The following is a 19,226-nucleotide window of genomic DNA, read 5'->3' as shown; positions in this document are numbered from 1 at the left end:
AGGTTGCCCAGATAGGGGATGGAAGCCCAATCCTAGATGAAATCCAAGGTCAGGCTGGATCTGCTGGTTCCCTGTTTACTGCAGAGAAATTGGACTAGATGACCTTTAAGAGTCCCTTGCAACTCAAAAGATTCTGTGATTCTATGATACTTGGATTTCCAAATTTTCTATACAAGCTCAACTGTCAGCAACAGTGTTGTTAGTTTACATAACATAATTTAGACAAATGCTTTTGGCTGATGTTGCACAGACGTATATATGAACTGAGATGTTTCTTATTTACCTATCAAAAAAACAAATTGTAGTTGTTTCTGCGTTGTATGATTCTGTAATTCTGTGATATAATGGTTTTATTGTTAGTGGTCTTTAGATTTATAATCTGATAGAGTTTTAGTGACAGGCTTTTGCTATCTGAGATAACAGCTTTCTTTAGCTGTGCACCAGTATTTGAGAGTTAACCGCATCTCATACCAGTTTAATCTAAAGAAACAATCAAGTAGACTCACGTACAGTATACCTTATGGGCTTTAAAAACAAACAAACAAAATCAAGAATCGGATGGATGCTGATATCAATATTTTTCAGGTGGAAAGGCAGATTGAAGAATGATAGAGAAGAAAAAAAAACAGAAGAACACAGACATCTAATGAGTTCATTCATGTCTGCAGATATTTGTTGCTAAGTCCTCCAGAGGATGCCAAGTATCATCTTGCTGGAGGCAGCAGAGCTGCCTTGAGCAGATATGCCTGAGCATATTTTAATTTCAAGAATCAGATTTTTAATTTGTTGTTGTTTTTTTTTTTTTTTTGTAACCAAAATATTTTGTACCTGAGATTATCATTTTGAATGAGAAAGAATAATTACATACCTTTTGCTGATGCTGTTAAGAATAGTTACTCTTCAAAATGCAGTTCTATATATCCTCTATTCATACATGCAATTACTTAATCTGACAAAGAAAATAGTACTAAGCACAAAGTATGCAGTTGTGTAGAGAAAGCAAAATAACTACTCTCCACCCTTCCAGACAGTGCATCTATAATACATGTTCTGGATAGATATGTAAGATTGCAAAAGTGTATTTGAATTTCTTACTTGGAAAATGTTTTTACCAGATTACCTCTCTAGTTACCAACAATGCACCTCTCTTAATACAAAGAGATCTTAACTCCTAAAATCCAGTTTTGACCAGGCCCTCTGACATACTGTTCTGTTTGACTACTCCTTACCTTTCTTTCATTCTGAGGCAGGTCTCAGCTGTGCCAGTGCCATAGTCCTGCTGGATCTGAAAAGTTTCTGTAGCTTACAGCTATGGCATTTGCACATAATAGGTTAAAATGCTGGTGCCTGCTTATCTCTTTTGTTAATTCTGAGGTTGAAGATCTGCAAGGTCACCATGCACAAAAAGTAGCCAAATGAGGAAGCGGTGAAAGGGTGGCATTGTTTTGGCCAAATGTTGTGGGAATAAGAAGATAACATTTTCAGCACAGTATCTTCAAGGCCGCAGTGCCTGGAGTGAGGCCTTTTGCTTCCCTAACCATGAAATTAATATTAAACTTAACAACTTTCAGTACTCTAATGATCTCTAAGTACATGTTAAACACATGACTGTAGTACTCAACTCTCCACCTAAACCACATTAAACATCACCCCAGGGAGGAAAGCAGATAAGGTTAGAATAAGAGGGAAAGTATACTGGAGAGAAGGGGAGGAAGAGAGATGAGAAAGGAAGAGAGATTAAAATAGAAGAGAGAGAAAGACAGTATATATATATATTTTTAAAAGAATGTGCTTCCTGTAACTACTCTCCTAGCAAAGTTCATTATCTCTCCCACAAAATGCTGGGAGAGAGCTAATATGAGAGCATATTAGATGTGAAGACATGAAAGTTTAAGCCGCTTCTTATCGCTTGCATACTTGAGCTGAGAATAATATACTCTGAATGCACGTGGGCACAAAGTCTTTGTTCACTGAAGACTATTAATAAGGTGGCAGAACAACTTGCAACTGATCCTGTCATTTCTTTTTACTTCTTTCTTCCCACTATCAGACACAGAAACCAGTTCTATTTTAACTGACTTATGAATCTAGATTACTTTCTGATGTTGTTACGTAGCATTTTACATTTGGAAAAATGTTCTGGGATTTGATGGCTGGTGGACAAAGAAAAAGAAAAATCAAGTATCCTCCAAAGGAATCCTCCAATGCAGATCCTGTAATAACTTTTTAGTGCTGCTTTGCATGTGTTACTTCTCTGCCTAGTTCCAGTGTTTGGATTTTAATCGCTCCATATAGTAGTGTTAGAAAATTGTTTATACTGCATAATGTTTCATAATATGGCATTAGCTATAGAGTAGGAGAAAATTATTTATTTAAAACTTTAAAATTTTTAAAATTTAAAATTTTGAGATATCCGATGCATCTTCCCTCCTGTTTAATCTTGTGTGCTTGCTGTATGCAGTAAATGTGCATCAGTCCTCTCTGATTTGAGTAACAATGAAGATGGTCATAAGAAAAGTATACGTGTACCTATGCTACACACGGTGCACATGGGATTTTCTTGAACTGAAGAAAATGTGTCTTCTGTCTCTCTGGGGAGAGACTCCTTATCAGGGAGTGAGCGCAGCCATGGGATGACGGGACAAGTTTAAGATGAAAAAAGGTAGATTTAGAAAAGGAAATCAAATTATTCTATGATTCCATAATAAAATATCAAGTCAAGACCTTCAATTAATTAATTATTTTTTGCTGAGATTGCCATTAAGTTCTGGGTCAGATATTTAGATGTTTTGAATCATTATGTAGTTCATTTTTTTTAGTCCAGTTTGGAGATGTGCGCTATTTCGTCATTCTTCCTGTTGATTTTCTCTTTCTGCACTCTGGAGCTGAATTTTAAATAGTCTTGCTTACTGTTGGCACAGATTACCAGACCAACATAAGACTATTTTTATGGACTAAATATATGTAATTGAAAACAAGTTAAAAAAAAAAAACAACAAACCAACAACCCACAAACTCTTTAATGGGAAGAGCTAAGAATGGGTTCTTAGTTTCTCCAGCACAGTTCCAGAAGACTGCTTACAAATTTGTGCGTGTGTGCTTAATACCCCTATGATTTAAGGCAGATGGAAGCATCATCACACTTACATCTCTGCAATGGCATGTAAATTTCCTCTGGCAATGATTCAAGTGGATGCCTTTGGAAGAATGGACATTTTTCTCACTTTAGATGTTTTATGAAGGTCTACCAACATGAAGTATCATCAAGCATGAGTTCACATCCATGCCAAGAAATGTTTTCTGGATAATTAGTTTCAGTTTTACTGTGCCAGATCAACTAGCAGAGAGTTTTGCTCAAGAGAGATGCTTTGTCTTGTGCAAGGCTACTTTTTGCCATGACTCTCTACAAGTGGAGAAGAGAGAAGGACTATTTTTTCTTGCTTTCAGAGTGATGAATGTCCTACATTTTATATGACCAGATTTGCATGGGACAGAGGTGAAATGTGTTATTGCTTTATACTTGTTGTAGTCTGAAAGTAAGATGACTCACCAAATTAAATTATTATTTTCAGGTGATTCAGGTAACTATACAAAACTGCTGCTTCTAATCCCTTTCCAGATACCCAGTAATGTACTTGAAGGGTCTTTGATATGGTATGAAAAGATACAAAGATATAAAAAAGCTATAATTTAACCAGTAACGTTAGCACTTACATATAGGCATGCCTTACTGGCTACATACAGTAAGCACCACATAATTTGCTTCTGGTCTCAATACTGAACTTCCTACTGAATTCTGTAATTTAAAAGTCATGATTTGTGTAAAGAAAGAAAGGACAGTTACATCATCTATTTCAATCCATATGCAATGAAATTCTGGCTTTCTCATTTTTTTCCGTGCTGTTTCTTTCGTTCTTAGATGTTCTAGGTGTTCAGAAAGAGCAAAAAACTTAATGATCATACCAGTTGATGGCTTTTATAAAAGTAGAATGACAATCTTTTTCTTGAACAAATACTGCTAATATTTAAACCTGTTGTTAGTACTAAATGTAGGAGAATACAAGTTAACTGCAAATAAATGTTAGCACCATTATGACCTACAGAGGCAGCTTGATTTTTATCCTGTAGATTATTGAACATGTAAGCCGATACGGCAGATAAAATAGATTTTCTATATGAAATCATATTCTTAACAGCTTTTAAAAATACTTATATATTTAAACATCTTAATCTGTATTGTTGGTTTTATTTCTTAACTATGTTTATGCTTATTACAATTGTTATAATTGTGTGTAAAGATAGTAAGTATCAAATGGTGCTGTGAAGTAGCACAGGAGTTAAATATTCCCCACAGTGGTTTAAAAGGATGGTGGTGGAATTTGTCTCTATCTACAGACAATCAACACATTAAATTCTGTGGTGAAAAAATGGTGCTTGCTGCAGAAAATATGTTCTGTGCTGCAAGTACTTCGGGAAAGTTCTATTCTGCCAACTTAAGGTGCATCTAGTTTTATTGCCACTCTTAGGAACTAAGTTACAGATGGTGCCAGTCCTCTTTCTTTTATGCACCCTGCTATTTTAAAATCATAGTTACAGAGTTGGCATTTGCCAGTGCTTTATGCAAACATACGTCGCATTTGGGTTTTTCCCTGAGTATTTCATAAAACAAAACAAAACAAAACAAAACCCTTAGCTCCCACTTTAATTTTGGCAGTTGATTTGATTCTGATCTTACTAGTGTGGCTGTTATCTTCACTGATGTTAACATGCCTACTGTATGGTGGGTAGATGAAAATGTAACCATATCTTTTGATAAATTTCTCTTGTGACATTGAAGTGTCTGATAAATGCCTTACAACAAATCTTCACTCTCAGAAATGTTATAGCATTCTATGCGGACATCCTAGACAATGCAAAGCATGCACAGCTCTATAATGTTAGGAGACAAGACACACTGGTTCTCCTCCAGCTCTAGTAATGCTATGTAAAGTACAGAGCTCTTCCTCCACACCATAAACTACAAATACAGCTGCATAATAGACACAGTCAAATGCCAAAGACCTAATAAGATTTTCCTTTCCAGAAAATAAATAATTTAATCAGATTAATGACATTGTTCTACCTGAGGGATTCTATAATTAGCAGATTATTGAAGCAGCACACAAGTTATCTACCATTAGCACCTGGAGGAATTCCTGTTGTTTTAAACAGGAATTCAAATGATATGAATATTCCTGTCATGCAATCTGTAAAGATAACAAGCCTTTGGCATTTTGTAAGCTATATAAATCCATGGATTTCACATTAAATATTTAAAGCACAGGAGGTGTTATTTGTTAGAATACTGATAAAGAGAGTTCAGACATTACAGCTGCCTTTTCCATTTGGTAAATCCATCCTTGTTTGAGTTGTTTTAAAACCTTCATAATTTGTTTTCTTTTTTAGTTGTTATTTTTTCAGTTCCTCTGGAGATATTTCTTGGTCTTACATGATAAACATTCAAAATATTTTTACAGAAGTTTTATCCTTTTGATATAGAGAGGATATTCAGAACAAGGATATAAACATATATGAAGCAAGCAGATCTTTATGTGACACCAAGGAAATTTTGCTTGAAATACTTGGAAAAGGCAGACTTGCTTTGAAGTGTATATTTGCAAAGGAGAAGGTTCTCCCCCTGATATATGTTTCATCCTAAGAATTTGCTTGGGATAATATTGGAGACAGAACTCAGCAAGGTCAGAATGTACATTAATGTATTATAATGAGGATATTGTATAATTCTTGAAAAAGCACAGGCGCAGAGGAAGATGACTGATGTCTTAATAGATGCAGAGTTGAACAGAAGCTTTTAAAGATAATAAAAAAATGATGGCTATTTGTCTGGGAGTGAGCACTTAGCAGTTCTAGTCATCTGGTAATTTAAAGTGAAAAATTTTGTTGGGAAAAGTGTCGTGTCTCTGTTTTTAATGGATTACCATGTCAGGCTGAAGATGCAGCCAGGATAACTGATGACCTTTGAAATCCTTAGAATAAATTATGGTTTGTGTGTAAGACATGATAATGCAGTTAAAAAAGATTTATGCAATAGTTCTTCAAAAAGCTTGAGGTATTAACAAGGGGTCATAAATTAGTAGGATTTACATGTAAGAAATTACTTTACTGGAAGAGTCCTTTTATCCCATATGATTTTGCCTCCGGGCACTTGCTAATGTTTAAGTGAAGAGTCACCTGATGATCCCTCCAGGCAGCTGCAAAATTACAGGGACACCTCTGTTGTTAACAACCCATCCAGCTTTAATAGCAGCCAGGTACTTCCCCCTGTAGACCAGTTAGCTTCTATTTGTAGGACATATGTCAAGACCTTGTCAGAAAGTATTTTTAGACCTCAGGCTAAATAATAGTCTGAAAGCTTATTTTCACTCTGCTTGGCATTAGGGGTGGTCTAAGTAAATGGTTTTTGGATATTTTGAAGTAATGACTCTAGGTGACTTGCTCCATATCAATGTATAGATATTTCCTTAGTCTCTGAAAGAAACCTGTATTAGACTGTAATATTCTTGTCTAAGTGATTTTCGACACCTATGCAATAAATGAAGGACCAATTATTGTATTACCATGACTGATATCAGCCATTTTTTCCGTACTCCACTACAATTATTTAGACCTTCTTGGGAAGAAGAGACTTCAGTAATTGTATCAGAGCAGTGATAAGAAATATTACATCCATCTCCTCAGCACTGTTCCCATAGTAATTGGAAAAGGTATTACTCTTTTTTTTTCAGACTTTTATCTGGAAGCCTCTATTATCATTTCACAGTCTCCTTCACTGAGTATAGCTTGGCTTAGAGGCTGCATTGCTTTTCTTGTGAGAACAGCAACATGAAAGCTTAAAGCTTTAAGTGTTCAGAAGCCTTAATAATGCCTTCTTTAACAGACTGGAAACAGTGATTGTTTGGGAGGTTTGGATTGACATGTCTGGCATTTACTCTTGTTTGCAGACATCAAAATACGTATCGTACATTTTTTTCCTTGTGTTACCTCCTTAAAAACAATATTGTGGTACACTTAAAAGCTCAGTAAAAGTAGCAATCTCTAAGCTCATTTAAGTCTTTCTTTTTCTTAATCTCAGTATAAATACTGTTGTTTTCTTAGATCAATCTATATATCTACATTATTTATTTTTTTTCTTTTAACCTGTAATTTCAGTTTGTGATTCCTAGGTATCATGTTCCACTCTTTGAGGGTGCAGTTTTTGTAATTCCTCATGAACGTTGATGCTTTCAAAAACAGCTTCTTATTTAAAGAAAACAATGTTCGTTCTTTGGAGTTTAACTAGAAGTAGATAAAGCTATAGAGATTCTGGCAAGGGAAGTTATTAATACCGCAAACCATCCTTTTGTCTAAAAAGGAAAATCATCTATGTTTCGGCAGTGTAATTCTTTACAAGCAAAGATGAAAAAATATCTTTAAACTTCACGTTTGTCTCTCTTTTCCATTACTCTCCTGAAGTCCCTGTATTGTACAGACTCTTAAAATGATGTTTGTAGCTTGACAACATGTGACAACAAAGGGAGATCATATGCATTGTGTGAGACAAAGGAAGGCCATGCGAAACAAGTGAAGTCTGCTGGACTTACCTTTTTTGTGTATTGCTAATGCACACAACTCTACCACTTGTTTTCTTCCCACCTACGGAACCCATTCCTGTTCTCTCATAACTTTTCATACCTGTATATATACTTGTTTATAATGGGTGGAAAGATGTAGAAGCCACTACAAACTCTTCGCCAATTTTAAAACAGATTTTCATGCATTTAAGAAACTCTCTTCAAAGACGTAGAGTAAAAACATCTCAATTTTTCTACTTAAAACGACATTCACTGTCACCTGTATTGGTGAGGTGTAAAAGGCATATACAGAAGAGAATGAAGACCATAACTCTTGATTATTTTGAATGTTGATACTGTAAAATTTGTTTCTTATTTAGCCTGTAATTTTACAACTGCAGAAAAAAAAAAGGAAAAAGAAAAAAAAAAAAAAGAATTGAAGACTATTATTAAGGAAAAAATACATGCATGCCCCTAAAAGTTATTTCAAGCATGATACAGAAGATGATTAAGTTTTGGGAAATATAAGAACAAATTGGACAACTCTGCTCTCATTCTAACTGAGCGAGCTTTGGAAATGTCAGTGCAGTGCACTCTGATTATCTCTCTTGGTCCGTTTCTCCACCACTTGATTTTATTAACTCACTTGTTAGATAAGCTTCCTTGTTACATCTTCAGTTTGGATGCAATTAATGTTTTTCTTTTTCCTTGGCTAGCCAAAGATTGTGTATTTTGTGCTATTCTTCTGGCCTGATTTCTGAAGCTTTAATATTCAGTTCTTAGACTATAGGAGAGAGTAAATTATGCCTCTATAATTTTTTGCCTGTGATTTCATACAAAGGTGTATATATTGGTTTTTCTCATGAATTTTCTTTAAGCAAGTATGACAGCCTGCTTATTGATAAAGGGGCCGTTTTTACAACTTGCTATCTGTAATACATGCTTTCCAAGCCACAAGTTATTTGATCAAACTTACTTTAAATGTAGTTTTACACCTGTAACATTTGCATTTTATTTCTGTTTTGGTCATCTGGCCATCCCATTTCCTGAAACACAGCAGCAGTACTTTATGCTGTAACTCCTCTACTAAATGCACAAGGAAGCAGCACCACAGTGTTCTAAGTGCAGTGAATCATGTTATTGGGTTGATTCAGGCTTAGGGAGGCAAGAAAACTGTGATGTTACTCTCAGACTTTACCTTGTGTTCCAGTACTAATACTTAGCTGTGTTGCACTGTGTAGCTTATTTGAGTCTACATTGCTGTGTTTGGCCTAAGATTTCAGCTGGCAGGGGCTTATTAGAAATTGCTGGGTGAAGGAAGACTATTATGTTCCAGCATCATGGTCACACATGTGGCCATCCAATGTAGTTAGCTGCTGGGCATTAAAGCAGTGCTTGCATTTATTCTTCAACTGTTGAATTGTTGAAGATCGTTGTTGATCCAGGCCCCTGGCAGCTGCTCCTGACCTTTGGCTTGCATCTTTGCTGTGGCTTCCAACCCTTGGATCATATCTTGGCTCTGCTTCCCTACTTTTGGCAGCTTATTTGGTTCCCATTTTTGGACTCAGCCTCAGCTTGTATCCTGATCCTGGCTCTGGACCTTTGGCCATTAGGTGGGTTCCAGATTTTCAGTGTTTATCCCAGTTCCAGGCTTCAGTCTGAATTGGCTGTGCCCTCATCCCCTGCAGTGAATAGTCTGCAAACATTTAATAACATTTGAATTGTGTACAATTGTATGTAATTCTTGAGGAAATGTGTCTCTGGGAGGTCAAACAGACATCATGTCTCTCTGAGATCCATAAATGTGAGGCCTTACAAACATGGAGGTGCTGTTTCCTAGACAGTAAAGTTTAAAAATGCCAGTTTTTTTTTTTGGTGCTGTATCAGTATGCATAGTCCAAACATATCTGTCCAACCTATGGCCCGTAGGCCACATGCAGTCCTGGACATCTAGTTATGTGGCCCCACAGGATCTTAAACTTCTACACTGCTACATGATTTTTAGTGATGTTTTTTATGAGTTGACTCTGCATAGCTCAAGTGCAGATGGCATAGATGATGAGACAGGGGAAGGCTCATTGAAGTGCTAGCTCTACTTCTCGCACCTACCACACTCTCTCAGTCAAACTGAAGGCCACATGTATTGCACGTTACATGCACTTCTGCCACTTGTAGAGTAAAATGCAGTGATTGCCCATAGTAATATTTCAATCTGCCTACATTTGTTACTAAGGAAATATGTACATTTTCTTATTTAGTTATTAAACTTGGGCTTGTGTTATCTTATGAAATAATGTAATAAGTTAACATGTTAACAAGTTCGTCAGTTTCACAAAAATGACATCAAATGTCCCACTAATGTTATGTTTTTGTTACCATCTTCCTTTATGTTTTAATTAAAAATATATTTAAAAAATATTTTGTTGCTTATATACATTAACTATATTATATACCTTATGTGCAGTCCAAAGCAATTTCTCTTCACTCAATGTGGCGTAGGCAGGCCATAAGATTGGACAGCCATGGTCAAAACACTTGCAATTGCTTAATTAAGCAATTTTCCACATGGTCAAGAATGAAGAGAGGAGAGAAGGATGAATTCTCATAAGATATGTTTGCAAACTGTCTTGTTTCTTATCTTTTTGATCCAGAAGAGAAAGAGAAAAAACATTGGAAGGAGTAAAGATCTGAAAACGAAAACCCTTCTTGATCTGTATCACCATTTTTTTGTTTGTTTGGTTGGTTGGTTTTTTTTATCAAGCATCTTAAGAGATTAAACTATATAGACCTGAATGTTAATCTGGTTCAAATCCAAGGATCTGTGATTCAGTGCTATTGCTTAGGGAATAAACAAGCACTATGATACTTCCATAGTTAGGAGCCAATGGCATGCAATAGCAAAAGTAATGTGCAGAGAAAACTAACAGTATTGAGAAAATTCGCTTACATGAGATTGTGGAGAGCTTGTTTTCAGAGCAAGGACTGATTTTGATTTCCATCTAGATACAAGTGTGACATCAATCACAGTTTGAAATCATTTAAATCAGGAATAGTTTCATCACTTGAACTGTCCAGTTCCTGACCATCCTGGATTTTGTTTTCATCTGTATAACACACAACAAAAAAAAAAGATTTGTTTGTATTAAGGCTTTTGACAAGGTTGAGTATGGACAGCTAAAAAAAAGAGAGGAAAGGAAGAGTCTGAATGGTGGATGAAGGTGAAGATTTCCAAGAATGTCATGAACTTGGGAAATCTTTTGGAGTATAGGGTGCAAGGCAACAGGCCAAGGGCAAATTAGATGGAGGCCAACATAAAAATAAAGAGAGCTAAGAAGTATGGGAGAAATTATTACTATAAACGTAAATTATGGTTTAGAAAGGCAATAGTTTTCCTAGAAGGAAAAAACTACTGCATAGGATTAATAGCAGTCTAGGAAGGCACTGATAGTTTGAGTTGTGCTGGAAAGCAAGACTGGTGGAAAAAGTAAATGACTTGTAGAATGAATCTTTCCTCATCCCAGTCCATTATACTCAGACCCCTTCAGAAGATTGAAATCTTATTTTCTATTTCTTATCCCAGTTTGAGACTTTTTTTTTTTTAATATATATTTTTTAAGCAAAGCATATTATTAAACACTTAAATACAGAACAAATTGTGTTTATTTTCTCAATCATTTCTTTATCATTTCCATCATAAATATTGACTTTGCCATTGGGCAAACAGCTTTCAAGTCTGATTGTTGTTAAGAGATAGAGACTAGCTATTAATTTAACTGTTTTCCAGCCAGGAAAACAGTACAGTACCTGTACTTTTTGGTCTTTTCTTGTATCTTGCATCTTATCTTTTTTAAGCTTAAGATGTGGGTCCACATGAACAGACTGAGATTAAACAAGGCCAAGTGCAACATATCACAGTTGGATCAGAGCAATCCCAATTATGTCTGTGTACTAGGAGAAGAACTCATTGAGAGCCTGTGGGAAAGGAGTTGGAAATTCTGGTGGATGAAAAGCTAACCATGAGCCAGCAGTGTGCACTTACAGCCAAGAAGGCCAACCATTTCCTGGGCTGCATCAAAAGAAGGATGGCCACAAGGAGAGGGAGGTATTTGACCCCCTCTACAATGCTCTCATGAGGGCCCATCTGGAGTACTGCATCCAAGCATAGGGCACCTGGTACAGGAAAGATGTGGAACTGTTGAAGTGGGTCCAGAGAAAAGCCAAGAAGATGATAAGAGGGCTGTTTAGCCTTGTTTAGTTTGGAAAAGAGAAGGCTCTGGGACTTCATTGAGGCCTTCCAGTAATTGAAGAGATCTTATAAGCTGGAAAGGAGCAATTTTTTACATGTTCTGGTAGTGACAGGACTAGGGAAAACTATTTTAAACTGAAAGAATGGAGATTTAGGTTAAATGTTAGGAAGAAATTTTTTATTCAGATGGAGAGGCACTCGAATGCCCCATCCCTGGAGATGTTCTCTAGCCCAGAGTAAATGAGGCCCTGAGCAGCCCGATCTAGTGGGTGACAACCCTGTCTATGGAGGGTTGGAACTGAATTAAGGTCCACTCCAGCCCAAGCCATTTTATGGTTCTATGATCTTATCTCTGTAGATCCACCACAATACTCTAACACTTCAGGAATGAAATTTGTTGATTCATGCTGGATGTCTCATTGGCTTAAGCTACCTTAGGGTTATTTTTAAGGAGTGGTAGACCTGTAAAAGTCTGCAAAGCAAATAGTTAGGTAGATGCTTACATATATTTTCTCTGGGAGTCTCATGCATCCAGAAGATGTTTCACGACTGATGAATCTTTGCCCTCTAGATGTGTACCTTGCTATGGATGCTGTGTAAGAAAAATTAGGGACTTGAAACTGAAATGCTGTGTATGCCAAGACCCATATACAGTTTGTTTTTGCCTAACGAAGGAGGTTGTTTCTGAATTCAAAGTCACATTTCTGGTTGCACTAAAATTGCACTCTCCTGTGGCCTACTCCCCTATACTATGCAGCAAGTCATATTGTTCACAGTGAGGTGGTAGAAAAGTATTGGCTTCATAGCTGTAGACTTGGACTGTCTAAGCTTGTCTGAGCTCAGTGGTTGCAGCTTATTTAATTTTAGCTGAAGATTCAGGGGAGAGAATAGCATTTGTGGTGGGGTTTCTTTCATTATTGTGACTCCTTTGGGGAGTTATTTAATTTCCTAGCCACAAGGCCTGGAAATCTATCTGTATCAACAATTTAAGACTACTTCTGACTGTTCTCACATTGAGATGGTTTGCTTGCTATTACTGAGTACTGGTAAATGTTGATAGTCTAGGATATAGCATCTGAAGAATTAAAAATTCAATCCCTTTGAATCATCAGTTGGTTTTGTAGAAATTAGTCCTTTGACCTTAAAACTGGAGCTGATGCCTGACATTTAGATACTTTCAGGCCTGGAGGCCAAGTGTCAGATGTTGTGAATCCCAGTAAGTTTTCATGAGGAACTGGCAAATCTTGGCCAAATCACTACAGTGTTCATATTTCTGCTTTCCCGTTCTCAATCTGCCTCACAGATGTAGTGTATTTTATAAAACCTATATCAAACCTATCAATTACTGATGCTTACTTATTGTTATCTATATTTTTTCTTTTGCTCCCTGACACTTAGTTGGCTTCTCATCAAAATCAGAACACTTCTCTGTAATTAAACAGCCATAGGACATTTTGTTTCTGTAAATAGACTGGTGTCTCAGGAGCTGGCACATTATGGAGTAATTTAAGTTGGAAGAGATCTTGGAGATCATCAGGTTCAGCCTCCTGCTCAAAGCAGTAAAATCCTTTCCCCGACTAAAGCTACTCCTAAAGATCACTGTGTTTTATGTGGTTGACAGACAACAGACTTAGAGGCCAGTAAATTTTTTTTATCCTCTTGATTTCCTCAGATTCCTCAGATCTTACCATGTTGAGCTCTTACACAACAACTGTTATAGCAAATTTTGCTGTCTGTGATCAGTTCTACTAATTCACTAAAATAACTTTGGGAAAATTATTATTCTTAACAAGATCTGTTAGCTTACCATGCCTGTTAGGCCTCAAAACATTATTATTCTTTTTGTTCTTTCCATTTTTATTTAAAAAGGAACTTCAAAAACATAATTGTTTAAGGACAAGAGTTATGCATTTCAAAACAATTATTACTTTGCTGTTGCTGCAAATTATGGTGTAAGAACAGAATGTGCAGTCCACACAGGACTAAGGTCAGTGCTTGAGAAGTTTAACATGGATCCTTAGACTGTTCTTTCTTTTTTTTTTTTTTTTTCCTACCATAAGATAGTTCTTTTGAGCAGTTTAAAAACCTTTAAGACTTTGGTTTTAGAAAATTTGCTTAAAAACAAATGCAACCAACATACTATCTGATTAAATGTATACTAGCATCAGCTGCTCTTTTAATCTGAATTGCCTGGATGAATCAAACAGCTACATGATTAAAAATCAGACTACAAAAGTGGCAAATAAATACTTGCTTGTTTTAAATAAGCCTGAATTGGAAGATGGTGGGGAGAAAAGAGGAATTGTGTCAGCACTATGGCAGCTCTGTGGCAGCTACATTAACCAGCAGCTTTTCTTTCAATGTTCAAATAAAAGCAAAACAGCCTTTGAATTCTGCACTCAGAAATTCCACTCATCTGCCTAATGTTCTTTTTTTTTAATTAGAAAGATACACATATGATTTAATTAATCTAGCCTGTCTTAGGGAATTATGCATTTACTAATGGTTTCTGCACTTGAACACATTATTAAGGGATTTCTGCTAAGTACCTGACATAAAACAGCCTAATTTTGCTTGCTTTGCTTAATGTATCGAGAAACAGCTTGTTGATCAGATTACAAAACATTCATGTTATGAACTAATGTCCTATTTAGAATGTTTAAAAATACAGTGATTTGGCAACCAAGTACTCCAGTGGTTTCTATGTAAAATAAAGTCAGCTCCAGGCAAGATTTGAGAAGAATGAAACTTCTTTGACTACAGTGGTGATGAAAGCAAATTAAAAAAAAAAAAAAAAAGATTGTTTTGAATTTGAATCAGATTTACATTTTCTTCCCCCTACCCCCTCCCCAGATAGTTATATTTTTTTTTTCAGGAAGCAATCCGTTACTTTCTTTCTCTTGACTCACCTTCCAGTTTAAGTACAACACTTTTAGTGTTGCTTTGCTTCATGGCACATTTCACATTACTTCGAGGTAACAGGTAGACAGGAATGGAAAAACTCTTGTTTTTCTATATGCCAGCTTGAAGCTCTTTATGCCCACTAGCCTACATAGTCACATGGGATACTACAAAATAAAATTATTTTAAAGCTTTAGTCTTCTCAATTCTTTTAAATATTTAGTTCTTTCTAGTTTCATTTTCTTAGCATGACAGATCCTCTCTTTCTGGCTGTTTTATGTTCCTCATTAAAAATCTAACTCATAGAATGGCTTAGGTTAGATGATACTTTAAAGATCACCTAGTGGTGATCATGGCCATGGCTGCCACCCACCAGATCAAGCTGTTCTTGACCCCATCCAATCAGGGTTAGAACACCTCCAGGGATAGGGCATCTACAGCTTCTCTGGGTAGCCTCTCCCACTCTCTCAAAGCAGAATTTCTTCCTAACGTATAACCTAAATCTCCCCTTTTTTAGTTTAAAGCCATTTCTCCTTGTCAGCTACTAGAAGACTACTAGAATGATGTCTCCCTGAAGCCTTCTCTTCCCCAAGCTGAACAAGCTCAACTCCTTCATAGGAGAGGTGCTTCAGCCCTCCAATTACCTTTGTGGTCTTCCTCTGGACCTGTTCCAACAACTCCACATCTTTCTTGTGCTGTGGGCCCCAAGTCTGGATGCAGTACTCCAGATGGGCCCTCATGAGGGCAGAGTAGAGGGAAACAACCGTTTCCCTTGCTCCTCTGGCCACCCTTCCTCACCCTGCTGGCCACCATTCTTTTCTGATAACTGGTGACTGCACTTCTTTGTAAATTTGTTCTTATTTATCTGTTGCCAGGTGATTTGTTACTGAAAAGTTCCCTTGGAACTACCAGACAGTGACTGCTAACATATGTCCAGTGTATTTTGAGATGAAAAGAATCTAATCCTGGCTCATTCTTTTGTAAGTTCAGTCAGGTCTACAGGAAAGAGAAGGCAGAGATTGAAAGAAATGTAATTCCACACATGTACTTTGGATGTCATAAAGTGTGACAGTTTTTCCAAATTTTAATTGAAAGTTTGGAAAAGACATGGATAATTTTGATAAACAGAAAATTACCTTCATGGTGCATGGAAACAGAGGAACAGAATGGGAAAATAAAAAAATACTTTAATTATTTTCTAAAGGTCAAACCAGGCATTTTGAATTAATGTTGAAGTCTAATTTCCACCCTTCTGATAGTTTGGCTGTCACTGAAGAGGATTACTATTATATGGTATCTGAATTCATGTAAATGTTAATGTGTTGACCTTATCCTGCTTACTTAAAAAAAAAAAAAAAAAGAAAGAAAGAAAAAAAAAAAGAAAAACTTTCTAACTCTCTGAGTGCTTCAGAATGGACTTTTCTTCTCTTCCATGTCCATAATTTTCAGAGGAAAATCAAAATGAGCCAGTGAAACAATCTGTAAGCTGGAAAGCTTCTTAAAGAGCTCCACTTAATTTATTTTCTTTCTGGGGCAACACTAATTCTTATTTTTCTCTTGCCTTTAACTAATAGTCTATAACTTTTGTTTTGTTTATTAATTTATTTTGAAATTGTGACACATTTTTTTTGCAAGGCTGGTGAGGAACTTAGTGCAGAATTCTCATGAAAGCCATACTCACACTGAAAATAATGCCTCCTATTTATTTCCATGGAAACTACAGCAATTATGAAGAGCATTTTGGCCATGCAGCCCATCTTTCATTGGCTCAAACAGCTGGAAATCAGAAGGCACCAAATCCAGTCTGTATGATCGGTGTGGCAGGACAGTCCATCCAAAACTGGCAATGCTCTCCACAGACTGCTATGGAGCCTGGCATTACTGTGTTTTAAGGGAAAGGCTGTCATTCTCTGTGGCCTTATTCTGAAAGTTTGAACCTGAGTCAGGATTGCAATGTAGCAGTCAGAGCTGATGGTTTGTCCAAGTTCCAGGAAATCCAGTAGATTCATCCCTTTCCTATCCCTAAAGGCATATCATTTTTCCCACTGAGGGCTGATCTTGAGCTTTTCCTTTGATGGAGAATCCACATCTTGCCACTCCAAGGACTGCTCTTTTGACTTTGAATTGTAGTGCTGACACTGTGTATTGTTAGTGGTGATACAGGAAACTGTCATGTTCAGACTCATATTGCTACAGTCTTGATAAACTTGCATATGGTGTTCTTCTAGTGTGAGCATTTGTTAGAACAACTTGGCATGAATTTTGTGACGTTCCAATGTTGCCACCATCATTTCCAACACATTGAAGTAAGTATTCAGCTCTTCACACAGCTTCCTGAATATAATCTGCAGATTCATGTAGATGAGCTAATCAAGATACTCTTCATTTTTTGGTATGACAGCTGTGTATGGAACATAGCTTGTCTTTCATGTTGCTGTCACCACTATACAAACACACCACCCGCCACCTCGCTATGCTCACATCTATTGTTTGATCTCCATTCCTGTGTCAACAAATGTCAATGGATACAATTTTTTTCCACCTGGAGGAATTAAATTCCAGACTTTGCTTCATCTGCTCTTCCATGTCAGAAACCATTTGTCAGACTGCCCCTCTGTTGCCATCTGTTACATGGCAACAAAATGCAATGGAATATTGATGGGAAGATTCAACCTCTACTGCTGTGTCACCAACATCCACCTGTGGTGTCATGAGCCAGCATAATAAAACGCGAGGTATTACTTTCAAAACAGCTCTCATAGAACCAGATACTGCTTCTTGTCAAAAGAATGAATACTGCTCTTCTTGGCAGTGCGTAGCAATAGGACCAAGAGTAACAAATTAAAACTTGAAATAGGAATAGAAAGTTTCATACTAACATGCAGAAGAACTTCTTTATGGTAAGGGTGATGGAGAACTGGAATAGGTTGCCCAGAGAGGCTGTAGAGTCTCCTTTCTAAGGAGATATTCAAGACCCATCTGGACACCTACCTGTGCGACCTATTGCAGGGTACCTGCTTTATCAGGGAAGTTAGACTTGATGATCCTTTGAGGGTCTTTCCAAGCCCTGCAATTCTGTGGTTCTGTGATTTTGTAATTTAAGATTTCACAGCTATAAAAATGTGACAAGACTATAATAGAAAAAAAGGAGGCCATTATTCCTCTAATTTCATAGAATCATAGAATGGTTTAGGTTGGAAGCAACCTTGAAGACCATCTAGTTCTTTCCCACTGCCATGAGCAGGGACAGCTTCTACTAGATCAGGTTGGACAAAGGTACATCCAATCCGTCCTTGAATAAACTTAGGGACAGGGAATCAACAGCTTATCTGGGTCACCTGTTTTAGTTCCTTATCACAGTCACAGTAAAGAATTTCTTCCTAATGTCTAATCAAAATCTACTCTCTTTTAATTTAAAGATGTTCCTCATTCCCTGGAATCCCTCTCCTATTTTCTTGTAGGTCCCCTTTAGGTACTGACAGGCTGAGTAGTCCATCTGTCAAATCTGTGCCTCTCCAATTTAGAGATAAGGATGTCATTTGGGAAAGTATCCAATGCTTTGCACAAGTCTAGGGAGTTGTCAGTTGCTGCTGCCTTTTACACCTACTATGCTGTAACCAAATTGCAGAGGGCCACTAAATTTATCAGGCATAATTTGCTTTTAGTGAAGCCATGCTGGCTGTCCCCAGTAGCATCTTTTTCTTTTTTTTCTCATGCACATTAGCATAATTTCTGAGAGGATCTGCTTCATGAACTTGCTGAGTACCGAGGTGAGATTGACTAGGCTGTTGCTTCTGGGTTTTTATTTTCTGCTTTATTAAAAATTGGGGTTATGTTTTCCTCTCTTCCAAGAACTCAGAATTTCACAAGACTGCCATGAGTTCTCAAATATGTAGATAATGGCTTAGCAACTTCATCTGCCAGTTCATTTAGGACCCTTTGTTTCATCTCATAAAGTCCCATAGGGTTGAGCACTTTTAAGTTCTTTAGCTGAGTCTTGATTCTAATCTTCTTCTACATTGGACATTCATTCGCAGTCTCTGCCTTTGTCTTCTGTGGCTTGGGCAGTATGGCTGGAACATTTGCCAGTGAAGACTTAGGCAAAATAGTAATTGAGTTCTCCGTATTGCATGTAACCAGGTGTCCTGTTTCCTTCTGAAGTGAGCCCACATTTTTCCAGTTCTTCCTTTTGTCACTTATGTACTTACAGATGCCTTTCTTCTTGCCCTTGATGTCCCTGGCTAGGTTTAATTATATTTAATTTTAAAGCTTAAGCTTTCCTAGCCTCATCCCTGGATGCCTGGACAATGTCTTTGTACTCCTCTCAGGTTACCCCTTTTTCCTTCTACTCTCTGTAGCTTTTCTTTTTTGTGTTTGAATTTGTTCAGGAGTTCCTTCTTCATCCATATAAGTCTTCTCACTGTATTTGCCTCCTCTTTGCTGGGATGTATTGCTCCTGAGCTTAAAGG

The 19,226-nt window shown here is 36.9% G+C and overlaps 1 protein-coding gene across 2 annotated transcripts in view; it reads left to right on the top strand.

The window, feature by feature from the left end:
- LOC104915097 (TLE family member 1, transcriptional corepressor) overlaps positions 1-19,226 on the top strand; it is a 137,281-nt gene that overhangs the window by 104,727 nt on the left and 13,328 nt on the right. The gene's annotated exons all lie outside the window — the stretch shown is intronic.

Source organism: Meleagris gallopavo, chromosome Z, assembly GCF_905368555.1.
Source record: "Meleagris gallopavo chromosome Z, MGAL_WU_HG_1.1, whole genome shotgun sequence".
Lineage (NCBI taxonomy): Eukaryota > Metazoa > Chordata > Aves > Galliformes > Phasianidae > Meleagris > Meleagris gallopavo.
Note: the sequence above shows the minus strand (reverse complement) of the source record. Positions and strands in the feature narration are given on the sequence as shown.